Source organism: Salminus brasiliensis, chromosome 14 (genome assembly GCF_030463535.1).
Source record: "Salminus brasiliensis chromosome 14, fSalBra1.hap2, whole genome shotgun sequence".
NCBI lineage: Eukaryota > Metazoa > Chordata > Actinopteri > Characiformes > Bryconidae > Salminus > Salminus brasiliensis.
The window spans coordinates 14,035,143-14,050,067 of NC_132891.1; the positions used below are offsets into that span (position 1 = coordinate 14,035,143).

Consider the following 14,925-nt stretch of genomic DNA (forward strand, 5'->3'; position numbering starts at 1 on the left):
ATCATGGTTAAAAAAAACTTTAGTTCGATATCAATCTATTTTTAGTGAAACATTGTCAATAGCATGACATGCTGTATTGTGATGATGACGTAACATCTAGGAATGCACTGATATGGGCCAGGGCTGATATCCAACATTTTCCGTGCACATATTTGTTGATGGTGTCATTGCCAATGTATTAAAGAATTGTAAAAAAAAATACCTTTTTTTTTTACGTCCCTTTGATTTTCAAAAGTATTTGGACTAATAAGTATTTTCATGGCCAGGTCTGGTCTGTTCTCTCATTATTTCACAAAACAACACAAAGCGGCATTCAGTGACGCAACTGTGAGCGATGTGAAGTGGGCGAAGTGGACGAAGTGGGCGAATTGAGCAACACTGAACTTTGTGGAAATGACAAGTGACACGTGACAGCGAATCCCAACCAGAAAACAGGTTCTCACGCTCCACTGACTTCGGTTCCTACTGAAGTACACCAACAGTCAGCAAGACAATTTCTCTTGTATCCATTGTGGATTTTTTTTTAAATGTTCAGGACAATTATACAATACAGTAAAGTACAATATACAGCACAAGTACACATGTTACTTCAAAAATTATCTTTTTTTGGGTCACTGTTATTTATCGATGATGTGACTGCTGATAGAAGTGCATGCTGGAGCAGATTCTGCTCAAGTTGAGTCAACACCTGAAAACTGATAGGACTGTCCTTTACAGCTCCAATGGATAATGACCCAAAACATAACATGGAAAGAAATCCGAGAGCTTCTTGGGACAAAGAAATGGAATGTTCTTAAGCTGCTGAGTCAGCATTGAGCTTTTCACTTACTAAAGGCGCAAATAAGCAGCAACTGACAGCAGCAGTAAAGGCCTGGCAAAGCATCTCAAGGGAGGAAACTCAGCATTTGGTGATGTCCATGGGTTCCAGACCTCAGGCAGTCATTGACTGCAAAGGATCCAAGCATCCAAGTATTACAAATACTTTTAGATTTATAACCATGTTAGATTGTCCAGTTACTTTTGAGCCTGTGAAGATGGAGGTAATAATCGCTGTTATTTCTAAATGAATAATTTTTAAACACTTGAGTTCACATCTTGACTGTTTTGCCTCAAAACCACTGAGATGTTAAAGTCATCTACTTGGACTGGAATATTTGAGTTAACACCAGCTGCGATACATGTGTTGTGTCTGTGTTGGGCCTGGATGATCGTAAATAATAAATAACTATCACAATATTTTCTTCAGAATTACTGATAATATCGTCCTCACAATCACACCACCTTGCCCCACTGCAGCTCTGATGTACTTCTATTATGTATATTTGTATACTTTAAAACACACCTTTTATCTACTTATAAAACCCTTACATAAATGATTATGACATTTATGTAATTATTTATTGTTATTATTTATGTCATTTATATTATGCATTAAGTCTTTTGCATGAGAAAATATAAATAAATATATTTACTTGATTATGGGAAAATCAGGCATCATGTCACCTACCAATATGCTATCCTTAGGGAATGATAGCATATAGACATTTTGTTAAAAATGTTGAGCCTATTGTTGAACACATTGTTGCTATGTCAAAAATGGCAAATGCTACATGTATATACAGTCATTATAATATATATATATAACCAAAAGGTTTTATCATAATATTGTTAAATGTGATAAAAGGTTAGGTCATTTTTCTATTCCCTTCTTTTTATATAAATATATAAATCTATGTTATATCAGTCAGCCCATGCCTAAATCAACATTTAGACAAAAAAATGTACTCTAGGTTTACCACAAGCTTAAGCACAGATACAGCAGCCATGTACAGTGCAAAATATTGGATCAAACTATTTTCATTTGTGGACTAAAACTCATCAATCCTTGAAGCTTTGCTGAAAAGGAGGCGATGACGTCGCTATACTCCATATAATCAGCTCTTGAGAGTAATGGAAGAAAAAAGGGAGGAAGGTTTCTCCTGGACCAGCAAGTATATCGTCTTGCCTGGTTAGTATGCACGGCCGCGTGCAGGCTGACTCATATTAATTGGAGCATTTATATTAATGCTGTTTGCATCAAATCCATCAATCTCCCCTGACTGGAGTTTGGCTGCTGTCATAAAACAAGGGTGGAGCTCCTGTAAGGAAATGTCCTTGTCAAAAGAGAGAAACTTTTCCAAAACTGGTTTAGAACTAAAAACTAACTAAATCAATTCTAGGATGTGGCATGAGCTTCTGAAAAAACACTGCATGAGGGAGTTAAATCAAAGAGCTGCCAACTATGGATGTTTTTTTAGTGAGAGAGCAGAGCCTCAACCTGTACGGGCTCTTTTTCTACACTGCATGGTTCAGCATGATACAAATGCAGTCCTGAGGCATGTCTGTAAAAGAGGAAGCAGTGTGAGGAGAAGTCACCACCATGCTAATCCATATTAGCATCAAACCAAACTGGGAAAAAACTACATTCTGCTCCACAAAGATATGACTCTTACTGTAAAACAAGATTATGCATAGTACATCAGTCTTGACCTTGTGGTTTCCGTTTCTGTAGCATTTTATGCATCTTGCCCCTCTCTGAGTCAAATAGCAGCACACTTCTAACTAAGGCTTCTTTCACACACCTCCGCCGATGTGTATAAAGGCCTACTGGAGCGCTTTTGACCTACAGATCATACAGAAATGTTAAGAGCCTTGGTACACTGTCAGTCCAACTGTCTGGTGCATTGCTTGGTGAGCAGGGAGTGAATACATCTCAGTTTCTTTCCTACTGTCAGTGCACCAGCATTGCACCTCATTGCTCTTTCTTGGCCATCCCAGTTTACAAAAATCACGAGAAACATCATTGGCCAGTCTGGCAGCAAGGAGAAAGCTGCGTACTGGGCACCGCTGACTGCTGTAATAGCTTTATAAATATGGACTTAATTACTGCACTGGTCTCTTTTTACCGCCTCTGGATGGATCACAAAACTCACAATTAGATTAGATCCCGGACTGTATGTGAGACAGTAGCTTTCAGTCTGAAATAATTTAGTGTTACTTCTCCGTTTGTATTAGTGACTTTTATTAATATAATACAGGAAGATGACCAAATTCTGCACCTAACAGCTGTGGTAAAGATAGTCCATTCCCCTCCCCTAAACTCTACTCACCCAGAAAGTTATATATATATAAATAGTGGAGTCCATTGTTCTGAGGTTGTCTTACTTGAAGATTTTTCCTTTTTACACTTGTGCCCATATGGGATTCCCAGCCCTCACACTAATAGAACCCTGTTCTCCACCCACACCTATATATATATATATATATATATATATATATATATATATATATATATATATATATTCATCTATGTATTTATGGTTCTCTGCATGCCACATAATTGGACTGATTAGATGCATGAGGCATGAAGGAGTAGGTGTACATTTATATTTATACATTTATATATTTATATGTGTATATTTACCCCATATCATATCATATACCATACCCTTAAATCACTCACGCTACATTAACCCAGGAAACATGTCTGACCTTCCCCATGAAATGTAAATAACAAAAGTACAGATGACGCTCTTTCCAATTATATGTACACATCATTTTATCCCACCCATTTCAGCATGCGACAGCCAATGGGACAAGATAACGAATCTACCAAATTCAATCAGCTAAAGACAAAAAAGCTAATTGGATTTGTCTAAACATAGCCATAGCGCAGAAGACAACACCCCTACCTATTGACATGGTCCTGTAAGAACAGGCTGTCAAACATCATTGGATGTGAGCTCCTCAAGGACACTCAGATAAAACACACACCATTTGAGAATGTTCCATAAATCTCGAATGGAGCGATTCACCCAACAGACATTTACAGAGATGGGTACACAAATAATTAGATGATGTGAATTCCTGATTATTCACTCATTTCGAAAATTACCAGTGCCTCTAATGACTAGCACTCTGCGGCATCGGCCGGCGAAGTTGGTTCATCTTGTTGTGGAGTGCCCTACTCTTGATGTCGTCGACTTATTTAATGGCAAAAACAAACGTGTTTACTTCCTCCGCTGTCTTCCCAGATGTCACTGTCACAAAGCCTTCTCGAAACATCAGGCCTCACACCATGACAGGCTTTCAGACACTTCTAAAGAGAGGGAAATGACAGGGAAAAGTCGCATGCGCTCTGAACTGACGGGATAATGTGAAGCTAAACAAAAAGCACGATTCCCTTTATAAAATACAGTTGCCATAGTGACACCGGAGTGAACTGACAAAGCTTAGCTTCAATAGAAATTTTAGAAATTTCAGCCAAGGGACATTCCAGCACTGACTGACATGAGAACAGCCCTGTACATCTTTACGTGATTTATCTCAGCTCATCTCACGCAAGCTGATACATAGCCAGCATCATGACCTTTAGCGCTTTAGAGCACAGAACTGAAAACTGGGAAATACAGTTTCAGCTTGATTTGAGGAATGACCTGAGCTGTGTGTGTACAAGGTTGATATTTTTTTCACTTATTTTGACCATAAACTCCTTTTTTTGTACTGCATATGATATGATGTTGCGTTGTGTGCAGACTTAAAATAGTCGCAGAACCTCAGACTTCTTATCCGATATCAAGCAAACATCGCCTGCCTCCGCACATTCCGAAAAGCAGCGATGCAAATTTCCGCAGAAATGCCAGCTCTATTCAAACCCATCTTGTTCATTTCCTGCCAAACTTCAACCATATCAGTGTGCATATTAAGACTGAACAGCATGTTCACAGATCTGCGCGAACTGTTTAGAAATGCAAGCTTAGAAGTCACAGTCAGCAGGGTTTCCTGCGCTCTTCTTGCAGATCTTTTTGCCAACACTGACCCCCTGGTGTCAGTAATGTCTTAGAATAATGTATGGCAGTCTGAAGGGACAGCTACTTAGCTGTTTTCAACAGTTTGTCAATTAGGTTTACAAATGTGATGTAAAATAATATACTGAATTTGATTTGAAACTAGCCCTGGTTATACCATAATAATAAGGCTTCCCCAATGACAAAAGTTGTAAAATGTGTCACCAGTGACTGCCGCAGACCTAAGCAGGAGCAGACTTTTTGTTATACTTTTAAAAATAAAGGCGCTACAAAGGATTCTTTGAGCGATGCCGTGGAAGAACTAGGGATGTACCGATCCAACCTTTTCTGTTCCAAATCAATACGATACATAAACCTTGCATATCGTTCCGATACCATTACTTAATTGATAAACCATAAATCTCACCATGTGGGACAGCCTGGTAGCTTCTCCCTTCTCGGTTCTCCTTATATGGAAGGCCATCTGTGGCAGTGACGTCATCACCCCCTCTCCTTTCCCTGACAGCATATGTGCCTGTGTGTGAGAGATCACCCGCTCCCCCCTCCTTCCTGCACTGCTCTTGAGTAAACAGAGCAGGCTGCTAAAGGTGATGTGTGTGGATTCTAGATGTTTTCCGAGCTGGATTACTCACTGAGAGTCGATGACATGTCGAGGGTAATCGGGTTCAGTAAAAGGAATTATCCAATGCCCAATCTAGCTATTTTGTATGCATTGGCACCGATATCCGATCCTAGTATCAGATTGGTGCATCACTAGGAAGATGCAGTTCTGTAATAGAGATATGTGGGTGCGAAGAACTTTCAAACAAGTGAAGGTTCTTTTAAGCATCTCAGTGTCAAATCTCTTTTACACAAAAATGCACTCTTCTACGAACTGTCCTAAAGAACCCTTTGTAGTGAATGTAGTGCTCAGGCAGTTAGGCTTCTTAGACTCACCTCACCTGGTGGCAGTTAGCCAGCCTTTTAAAAAGTCTTTTGTGCACAGACCTCATTTGCTGAAGTCAGGGGTTCCTCATCCTTACATGTTTTTTTTTTGTCTTTTCCTGGCTCTAAACCACCTGACTCAGCTCTTGATACTCACCTGATGAGTTGTGTTACGGTAATGCCTGTGGTCCCCATGCCTGTGACTGAAAAATAAAGCAAAGAGCTACTCAAGTCTACCAAGTCTACCAAAAAGTACAAGAGTCTGAAATGATAGAGGAATTCCCATTGAAACCCCAGGCAAAAGGGGAAATGCGCTGGCAAAGTCATCTCTGGATTCCGATTAGTAAGAATAAAGGGAAAACGGGCTAATTTAATTGGCTAAATGAGCAAATATCCCTTAACAACACCTCAATTACTGTGTTTGGCAAATGTGAAAGGGAACAAAACAAAATGACAAAACTTGGTGTAATCTTTTCTTCTAAGAGGGGTTCAGTCTAGCATAAAAAGCACATTAGGGCTACATCATTACATGCAATGTATTTAAATCACTAGTACATTTGCTGCTGTGGGGAAGGGCCTATATAGTAGCAAATGGAGGCTACATTGTACAGTGTTGTTTCTGGGCTTTGACTTAACTTTAGTCACATGGGAAAAATGAGTTCCACATTAACAAAACATATCAGCTGCTGCCAAAAGTCAGCTGAACAACAGTGACTGATGATATAATAAATGTCCAAATGTTTGTGGACACCCCTTCTAATGAATGCATTCAGCTATGTTAAGTTGCACCCACTGCTGACACAGATGTGCCAATAAACATAAACACAGTTGGTCTAGTCCCTGTAGAGAAGTATTGGCAATAGAATAGGACTCTCTGGAGCAGATAACACAACATAAACCTATTGGCACTATGCCTAATCCCAGGCATGGGCTAGAAGGAGTACACCCCCCCTCCCCCAGCATTGAGCTGTGAAGCAGTGGAACTGTGTTGAATGTATGGAATGATGGATGATGCCCCATCCAATACTTTTGGGATGTGTCGGAGAGTTGAGCATGAGGGGTGGTGGGGTGGTGATAATCCAACATTCTGTCCTCACTAATGCTTTTGTCGCTGAATTAAACAAGATCCTCTAAGCAATGTTCTAAAATGTAGTACAAGGCCCTCCCTGGACAACAGTAACTGGCAGTTACTCCAATAAAAGCAGGGTGAGCTCTTTTTAATACCCTTAATAACCTTGATTTCAGAAGAAACATTAAATAAGCAGGTGTCTCAATACTTTTGTCCATTGGGTGTATATTTTATTCATTTAGAGCTGATATACAAGTGAGTTTAAAGCACTGCTTTTCCAGTGCACACCGCAAACATGCTATATTAGTAAGTGTAATCCTCTTGAATGTAATCTAAATATCTACTATTTCTCATGAGAAATATTACAAAACATTAGATGTATGAATGCGCTTATTTCTAACTTAATTTAGCTTTTTGTTTTAAGTGATTTTATCCACTAAAAGGGTCTTATTAATTTGCTTGATTCAAGAAATGCCGCTTCAAACTAGCTAGATTTTCTACTGAAGCTTTAAGACACTTGCAAGTAAAGCTATGTTAGAAATAAGCTAAATAATCCTATAATTCAATCTAAAAATAATATGATATTTAAATTAGACTTAAGAGGATTACCATGCTAAGGTATATATTTTTTTGCAGTGAGACTATATGATTTACAGCAGTGAGTAGGAGTGTAGTGCTCTCAGTATGTATTGAAAAACTGCAGAGAAACGGCCCTAAGTCTCTTACGACGGTCTCTTATGAATTTGTCTTTAATGGACACCACTGTCAATCAGATATCTGTCACAGTACAGCACACAGGAAGGAGGGAGGGGATTAACCCATGCTCAGATAAGGAAAAACTTATATATATTACTTTTATGTTCAAGGGTGGCATTTATCTGATCCAAGCCCATCTGTGTAGAGCTCTGTAAAATCATGTTAACACACAAGAAATAGAAATAGAAATATATAAATATTATAAAACAGAAATATGTGCACTGTTAGGTCCCTAGTGCGCATACACTCCCAAAATTAAAGGTCACTTGATGTAATATGTGATTTTACTCACATATCTCTGGTACAAACATGACTCTTTATGGATCCAAAAGTGGTACTTCTGAAGCACTCCTCAAAGAACCCTTTGTAGCACCTTTATATTCAGAAGTGTACTTGTAAGCTGCGCACATGGCGCACACTAGGCTTATGAAATTGAGTGCAATATACTAACGTACGATTGATGATAGTGGAATGGAGAAAGTGTGGATCCTCTTATCTTCCTCCAGTATCCCGGTTCAGCACAGCAGGTAATGGGGAAATCCCCACAGAGAAGCTGCTTGAATGTTTCTACTTAGAGATCTGCACGCCAACTTTTCTCTTGCTCATGGTTTGTTAGATCATGTCATGGTTTGATATGGTTTTGTGTGATCGCCCTTTAGTTAAAATATTACAGTGTAATGTTACTTTAAGTTAGCACCCATGGGTACACAATATGTTATTATAGCTTTCCTTCACCATTAATGTTGTCCATTATTATTTTTAGTTAAGCCATTAATAACACAACTAGGCCCATTTTTTTTGGTTTACAAGATTACAATACAAATATGATTACTTTATGAATTGTAAAGCAATAGACGTAGCATTTTCTGACATTTAATCATCCAAACTGACAGTATTATTAATCTTAAATCTTACAAGCTTTCCCACATTAACATTATTAACACAAGTCATCTCAGACACTCCAATGTAATGTATGTCATATATCAAACTGAGTTTCAAATTCTGTGAAGCATTTCATACATTAGCCCTTGCACAGTGGCAAAGAACCAAGACAATCTAGCATGGTCATTGAGCCTGTTTCTTAAAATAGTGGGTACAGGAGCCAACACATTTGCTAATGATAAGATGTCTGCCCCCCCCCCCCCCATTGGCTCAGTAATAACATGTTCCTTAAATCTAAAACATGGCAAAAATGAGTTTACAATTATGTAGGGATGTCCCGTTCCAATCCAGTGGATCAAGATCGGGGCAGATCCAGACATATTTTAATGGATTGGGTATCAACTACTTTAATCCCAATCCAGTTCTGAGTCTTTGCTTTAATCATTGTGTTTATACTGCCACCAGGTCTGCGAGGCACCATTAACGGACATCACCGGCCAGCCGGCAGCATTAAGTACGTTTAACAGAAGGTAAATAAAAGTGTTCAGAGTCTGCAGTGTGGAGCTACTTTACAGTGGAACCTGAAAACAGACCATAATATCTGAAACTTCTATAAAACTCTCTGAAACGCTCTGTTTTACTGGTGGGAGAACCGCACCCCTTTCCTTGTTTTTAAACCAGCACTGAAGAGCACATTCACACACTACAGAAATCCAATTACAGCACATTCACCTCACTATAAACCAGGTTTATCACATCAGTAGTCGACAAACAACAGACATCAGTCCAGAATGGACAGTCATTTAAATAAAAGTATCTACTAAACAAAATAAATCTGCTCAGAATGTCTCATTATAGAAACTGTTACTAAAAATAAAAGGCTTTTGCGTCCGTATTTATTAGCAGCACATCTTATCTAAACTGTGTGGCTGTATTATTTGTACAAAGACAAAAATCGGATCAGATCGGTATCAGCTGATACATTAAAAGACTCGGATCATATCGGGGGCAAAATTACCTGATCGGGAAATCCCTAAAATTGAGCTTAATATGAATTTACCAATCCATTTTTTATGCCTTTTGATCTGACCTGAGTACCAATACCAATCTGATTCGATCCGATCTTTGTGTTTCTATAAGTAATACAGTCACAGTCTTATTATTCTATAAACAAATAGACAATAATCATTCCAATAAAATATGCCTGGATTCACCAAGCTTTGTAATAAATATAGCAGAGGCTTTAGCAGGGTAATTATTTGATGGCTAAATGATGATTTGATGTTTAATTCATGACTGATTTGTGTTATTACAGCACTTAAAAGCCAATAATTATCAATCAAGAATCACAGAACTGGGTGCCACCGACCCATTACCAGCAGCCTGTAGAGCTCGCTAAACCACATGGTAATAAAAGTAGGGTATTGCAGCATGCGATACGGAGTTAAGTGGCCACTTGATTAAGAGTAAGGGGAGCCCAGCCATACAGCACATCAATATCATGCTCATAACAGTCTCCAGCCCCGGTAATAGGTGAGAAGCCTTGAAGCGATGGTTTCCCACATCTAAGGAGCATAGTAACTGATGGAGGACACTTGCAAGGATATTACCTTAGGGAGATAAAGCTTAATCTGATTTTGAAGCTAGCAAACCAGCTCCAAGTTCCTGGCGTATTCCCTCCTGATGGGGCTCCCTTTGCTTGCTGTTGCCGCATGAAAATGCCCACAAAGCCTTTGACTGTGAGAAGCTGTTTGATAGTGCTGCACAGGAAAATTACACTGACTCAGTGCAATCACGCCAAGTCATGCTGTCATCCTGAAAACCACAGAACTGAATTGCCAGCTGAATAATGCATGGGTCTCCCAGCTTTTGTTAGTGTAGGAATTCAGATTTTGGTATCCTTGTGAATAAAAGCAAGGCCGAGGGAAATTAACTTGTAAGGGATCCATCACCGGTCACTGTCAGAGACCTCGAGGGGAGATTTTCCTTCATCCGCAGGGCAGAAGAGTACATCAAACACCTCTCCAGCCCCGACCCATATCCAATTCACACACATTCTCCCTTCCAAGTCGTCACCCATTGGGTCAGCACAGACGGCACAAAGGACGGCACAGTTAAACATCACTGAAGAGTGATGCTCAGTCACATGTTCCAGAGAGGGAGGAGAAAGGGGGTGGAGTATTTTTCAACCGTTGTCAGGCCTGGAGGCAAAACGAGCACACAGACACACACTAGCAGGCCTCTATTAGGGCTCCATAGACAGGACAAAGAGGGAGGCACAAATCAAGCAGAGTATGTTAAAGGAAAGGACAGAAGAAGAAGCTAAGGTACTTACGATTACAGCAAGACAACACTTCCTTTTAAAAACAAATGGTTTGCTTAGTCGAAATACTTCATGGAGAATCACATGAATGCCCTCAACCTTAACTGTGATGCTCCTCAGAGAGATAAGCTTGAACAGATAAGCATTCATACTGAAAAGATAACAGTTGCAGGCGAAGAGCATTAATTCACAGTAGAGATGAAGAATGCGTGGCAGGCTACATAAAATGTATCCTATGGGACTCATTCAAAGAATACTACAGGCATGTTTGGGATGATATCTTATCATAATATTTCTTTTTTATGCCTGTATAAAAACGTCCTGTCTAGACTATGGGATATATGTTTTCTGACTAAACACTGTATAAGAAGTACAGTCCTTGTACTGTACTATTCACTGTCCAGTTCATAGAGTAAAAAAATAAAAACTAAGCTGAACACACACACGCCTTGAATTAAAGATGAATTGGATGATTTTGTGATGCCAATGGAGCTGAAAATGAAGCTTTTTGAATGAGGCACATTACAGGAATGCATTAAAGCAACATAAGCAACATAAATGGTGTGGGGTTTTTTTTTATTCTAAGGGATAAAGACATATTTCTAGATAAAATCACACAAAAACGGAGGAAATAATATAAAAGAAAAGACAAAATACTGAATATGGGCTTGAGCCTTGACTGTAGTCCAGTCTACCACTGGAGCAGGAATATCTGAGCAAAACAGCTCATTGTTGTTGGGTTCAAGAACACAAATTCTGCCAAGCGAGAAGCAGCCCAGCAGAGCACTTCAAATCCAGTTACAAATCACACTTATGGTAAGAGTGTGTGTTTTAGGAATTAACATGGTGCCCTAATACCTCCACAAACAGGCCTACAAAGAGGATAAGCTTTTCAACAAACTGATACACATCAGAAATAAGCGTGCGAACGCCATGGCTGCAATGGATGCTGGGAAATGTAGTCCTCGTCGCTACAGCCAGTGATCGGCGCGTTTAGTTAAAAAAGCCATTTCAGTAAAGATGATATAGAGTGTTTCCTGCTCTTCTACCACGTCCGACCTATTGACTAGTACGTAAATGTTGTGTTAAACCGGAGGGACCGTTCTCCACGTTCTGCCACGTATCCGTCCTATACCTTTAATTGGGTTCTGTCAGAGCTGGGCACTGCACGCGACCCTCGGTGCCACACCCTCTCTTTCATTAACCACCAAACCTCACAACCAGCTCACTGACTGAAAGAGCCCCTGTCCGCCGGAGCACGCCGATGCGCCCCCCTTTGGGTTCTCGGTCCCCTCTGTTTGTTCTTGCTGGGTGATCCGGACGGTCGTGTTGTAGAAGTGGCTCTGAAAGGCGTTTTCAAGTGACCAGTCAGTGTGACCGAGGCTATTCAGAGCCTCAGTATCATCGGGGGGCAACGCTAAGATAGAGAGTAGAGAACGCATAGCTAGAGAAGCCGGCACCGTTATCTAGGCTGTGTTAGAAAGACCCCCAAAATATAAGCCGATTTCCACTCAACCGGCTCTGGTGGGTTAGTGCTCGGCCCCTGTCCTAGTTTATGCCTGTACTATTGTGTTGTGTGGCAGTGAGGTGAAGTGGGTTATTAGCCCTACCTGCATGGACAGGGGAGTGCCGATGGTTTCTCTGGTGTTGTCCGATAAAAAAGGGAGTCTCAAACAAAAGACTAGCCTGAGAAACACAGCGCGCCTAGTTCCCACAGCCGAGCAGAACAGGACCAAGCACTGACCGCGCTGAGAGCCGCGGGGTGACGCGCCGGCCTGCTGCAGAAAAACCTGTATAATAGAACAACGCAGAATCCGAGATCCAGCACACACACACACACACACACGCGCGCGCGCGCTATCCCGGGAGTCTGAAGCCGGTGACATGAACTAAACGCTGGCTTGCAGCGATGGGCTTAACCGTGCACAAGAGACACGAACACTGACACGGTGGGCACACACACACACACTGGGTCTCATAGCAGCGCAGGAAAACACACAATAGACCACCTACCTGTCCTACCAGGTTCCACAGTCGGATTTCCGTCCAAATGTCGAGCATTTAGGTCTTTAAGAGCCAGCAAATGCGCCCTGGCAGAGACACCGCCCTGCTGCTGCTGCTGCTGCTGCTGCTGCTTCCCCGCGGGTGAGAGCAGATTGTCCGGGAGGATGGATGATGAGAAGGATGGAAGCGGCAGACCAGCTGGAGAAATGAGGAGAGGAGAGGAGAGGAGAGCAGAGGAGCTGAAGGGGCGGAACTCTGAGCGCAGAGAGAGACGAAGCTTTATGAGGAGCTCAGGCTTCAGTCTGACCGCTAACCTGCTACACACCCTTCAACCACAGTCCCAGCGTCTCCAACAGTTCCTCCACGACTCTAATGAACACTAATACACGACGGAAAAAACGTCAAACAGGAGAATCAGTTAGAGACAGGTCCTCAGTGAGGTTCTCTACTACTCTAGACATTAGCAGAGGAGGGGCAAACAGCTTGAAGACACACTTCCACTTCCAGCAGACGTTGTGCTAATGGTTCGAGTATAAGTAGCTGAAGACAGTGAGAAGATTTGTGGAGTATTGAGAAGTGTTGAGGTGGACCCACCCAGTATTAGCATCGTCACAAAACCAGGATTTCTGGTTTTATAAGAAACTATGGCAACATAGCATCTAAAACACTGATTACAGTCTTGGACTAAATTGCATTTATTAGATTGAATAAAAAAAATGGCTCCAAATGTTTTATTAGGTTGAGCACAGAATAAAGGGGGGGAATCGAATTTACTGCTATTTTAAATGAAAGCCATTTTTAAGAAGTCAGTTTTTAATTGATCAGTATCATGACTTTCTAACTTAATGAAGTATTGAACATATTCAAAGTGTTTAATTGTCTGCATCTAGTGCCACTCTGGTGCAACTCCCAGCCCACTCATATTCATTTGTATGCAAGAATTAAACTACCAATTAAATTACTGTATACAGGACAAATTTAATCTTCTAATTATATATGTGTGTGTGTGTGTGTGTGTGTGTATACAGTATATATATATATATATATATATATATATATATATATATATATATATATATATATATATATATGTATACACACACATGCACATATATATCATCCCTGTGAATCTTTTAAACTGTAAATAAAAACATCAACATGCAAAATTAGGGAGATGTGACCAACAAAGCTTCTGAAGTAAAAACTGACCAATTTCCTCAGATATATACTACAAATATTATCATTTAAAACACAAGTACCTCAGAACTTTACTTGTCATGTAGATAGTGCCCACTCAGCCTAATACTCTTCTTGTGACTTCCTTGTCTAAGATGAATACTGGTAGGTAAACTGGAGCCACTGGGACTTGGGTCAACATTGATGATGTTGCTGAAACACATATTTGAGACACTGGTTTACTCCTGTTTGGGTCAACATTGTTTGAACTGTCGGATTCAAGAGTTTCAAGAGTGTTATTCTGCAATTTCCTGAATGAACTTGGAATTCAGTGGTCCCTCAAAGCCATCCAGGCCGTTATACTCCACCTTGCTTCATCACTGGGATGAGGTATTGGTGTTGGCTTGTGGTGTCTTTCGCATTTGACCACAGAATACGAACTTTGCGAACTCGAATGCAGCAGCAGTTTTGTTGCAGAGCAGTCGTTTCCTTCTAAAAACACTTGTAGTCTTGTTTAGTGGTTTGTTTTTTTTTGTTGGCAGGCTTATACAACTGTCACATGAGGGTTCTTTGTGATTTTAGGCATCTAAAACATGCCCTTACAGGATGTCCACTCTTAAAAAGGTGCTAAAAAATTTCCATTTGTGAAATATTTGCCGGACTGTGATAGCTAATTATTGTAGAGCAGAGTTCATCGGTTCTGGCCCTGGGAGGCCAGTGTCCAGCACAGTCGGGTGATTTCCTGTTCAAACACACCTGATTTAACGCTTGCTAATTGCCAGGTTTAGTGGGTGTTTGAGCAGAGAATCAGCTAAATTTGCTGGACACTGGCCCTCTGGAACTATAGTTGAAGAATCCTGCCCTAAAGCAGAGGTTCCCAGCCCTGGTTCCTGGAGTCCCATGTCTTCCACATGTAGCGTTAATGATACTCCAGGAACCGGGGC

At 40.6% G+C, this 14,925-nt stretch overlaps 1 protein-coding gene across 7 annotated transcripts in view; it reads right to left on the reverse strand.

Moving 5' to 3' along the window:
- The window catches only part of LOC140577364 (band 4.1-like protein 1), a 73,316-nt gene extending 59,954 nt beyond the window's left edge, over nucleotides 1–13,362 (reverse strand). For 4 of the 7 annotated variants that reach the window (XM_072697306.1, XM_072697309.1, XM_072697308.1 and 1 more), the window contains exon 1: nucleotides 12,815–13,362. The gene's annotated coding sequence lies outside the window, so the exon portion shown is untranslated. Of the gene's footprint in view, nucleotides 1–12,411; nucleotides 12,727–12,814 lie in introns of those variants that run through there. The other 3 variants (XM_072697307.1, XM_072697310.1, XM_072697305.1) reach the window with 3 other exon arrangements.
- Nucleotides 13,363–14,925: the final 1,563 nt, after the last annotated feature.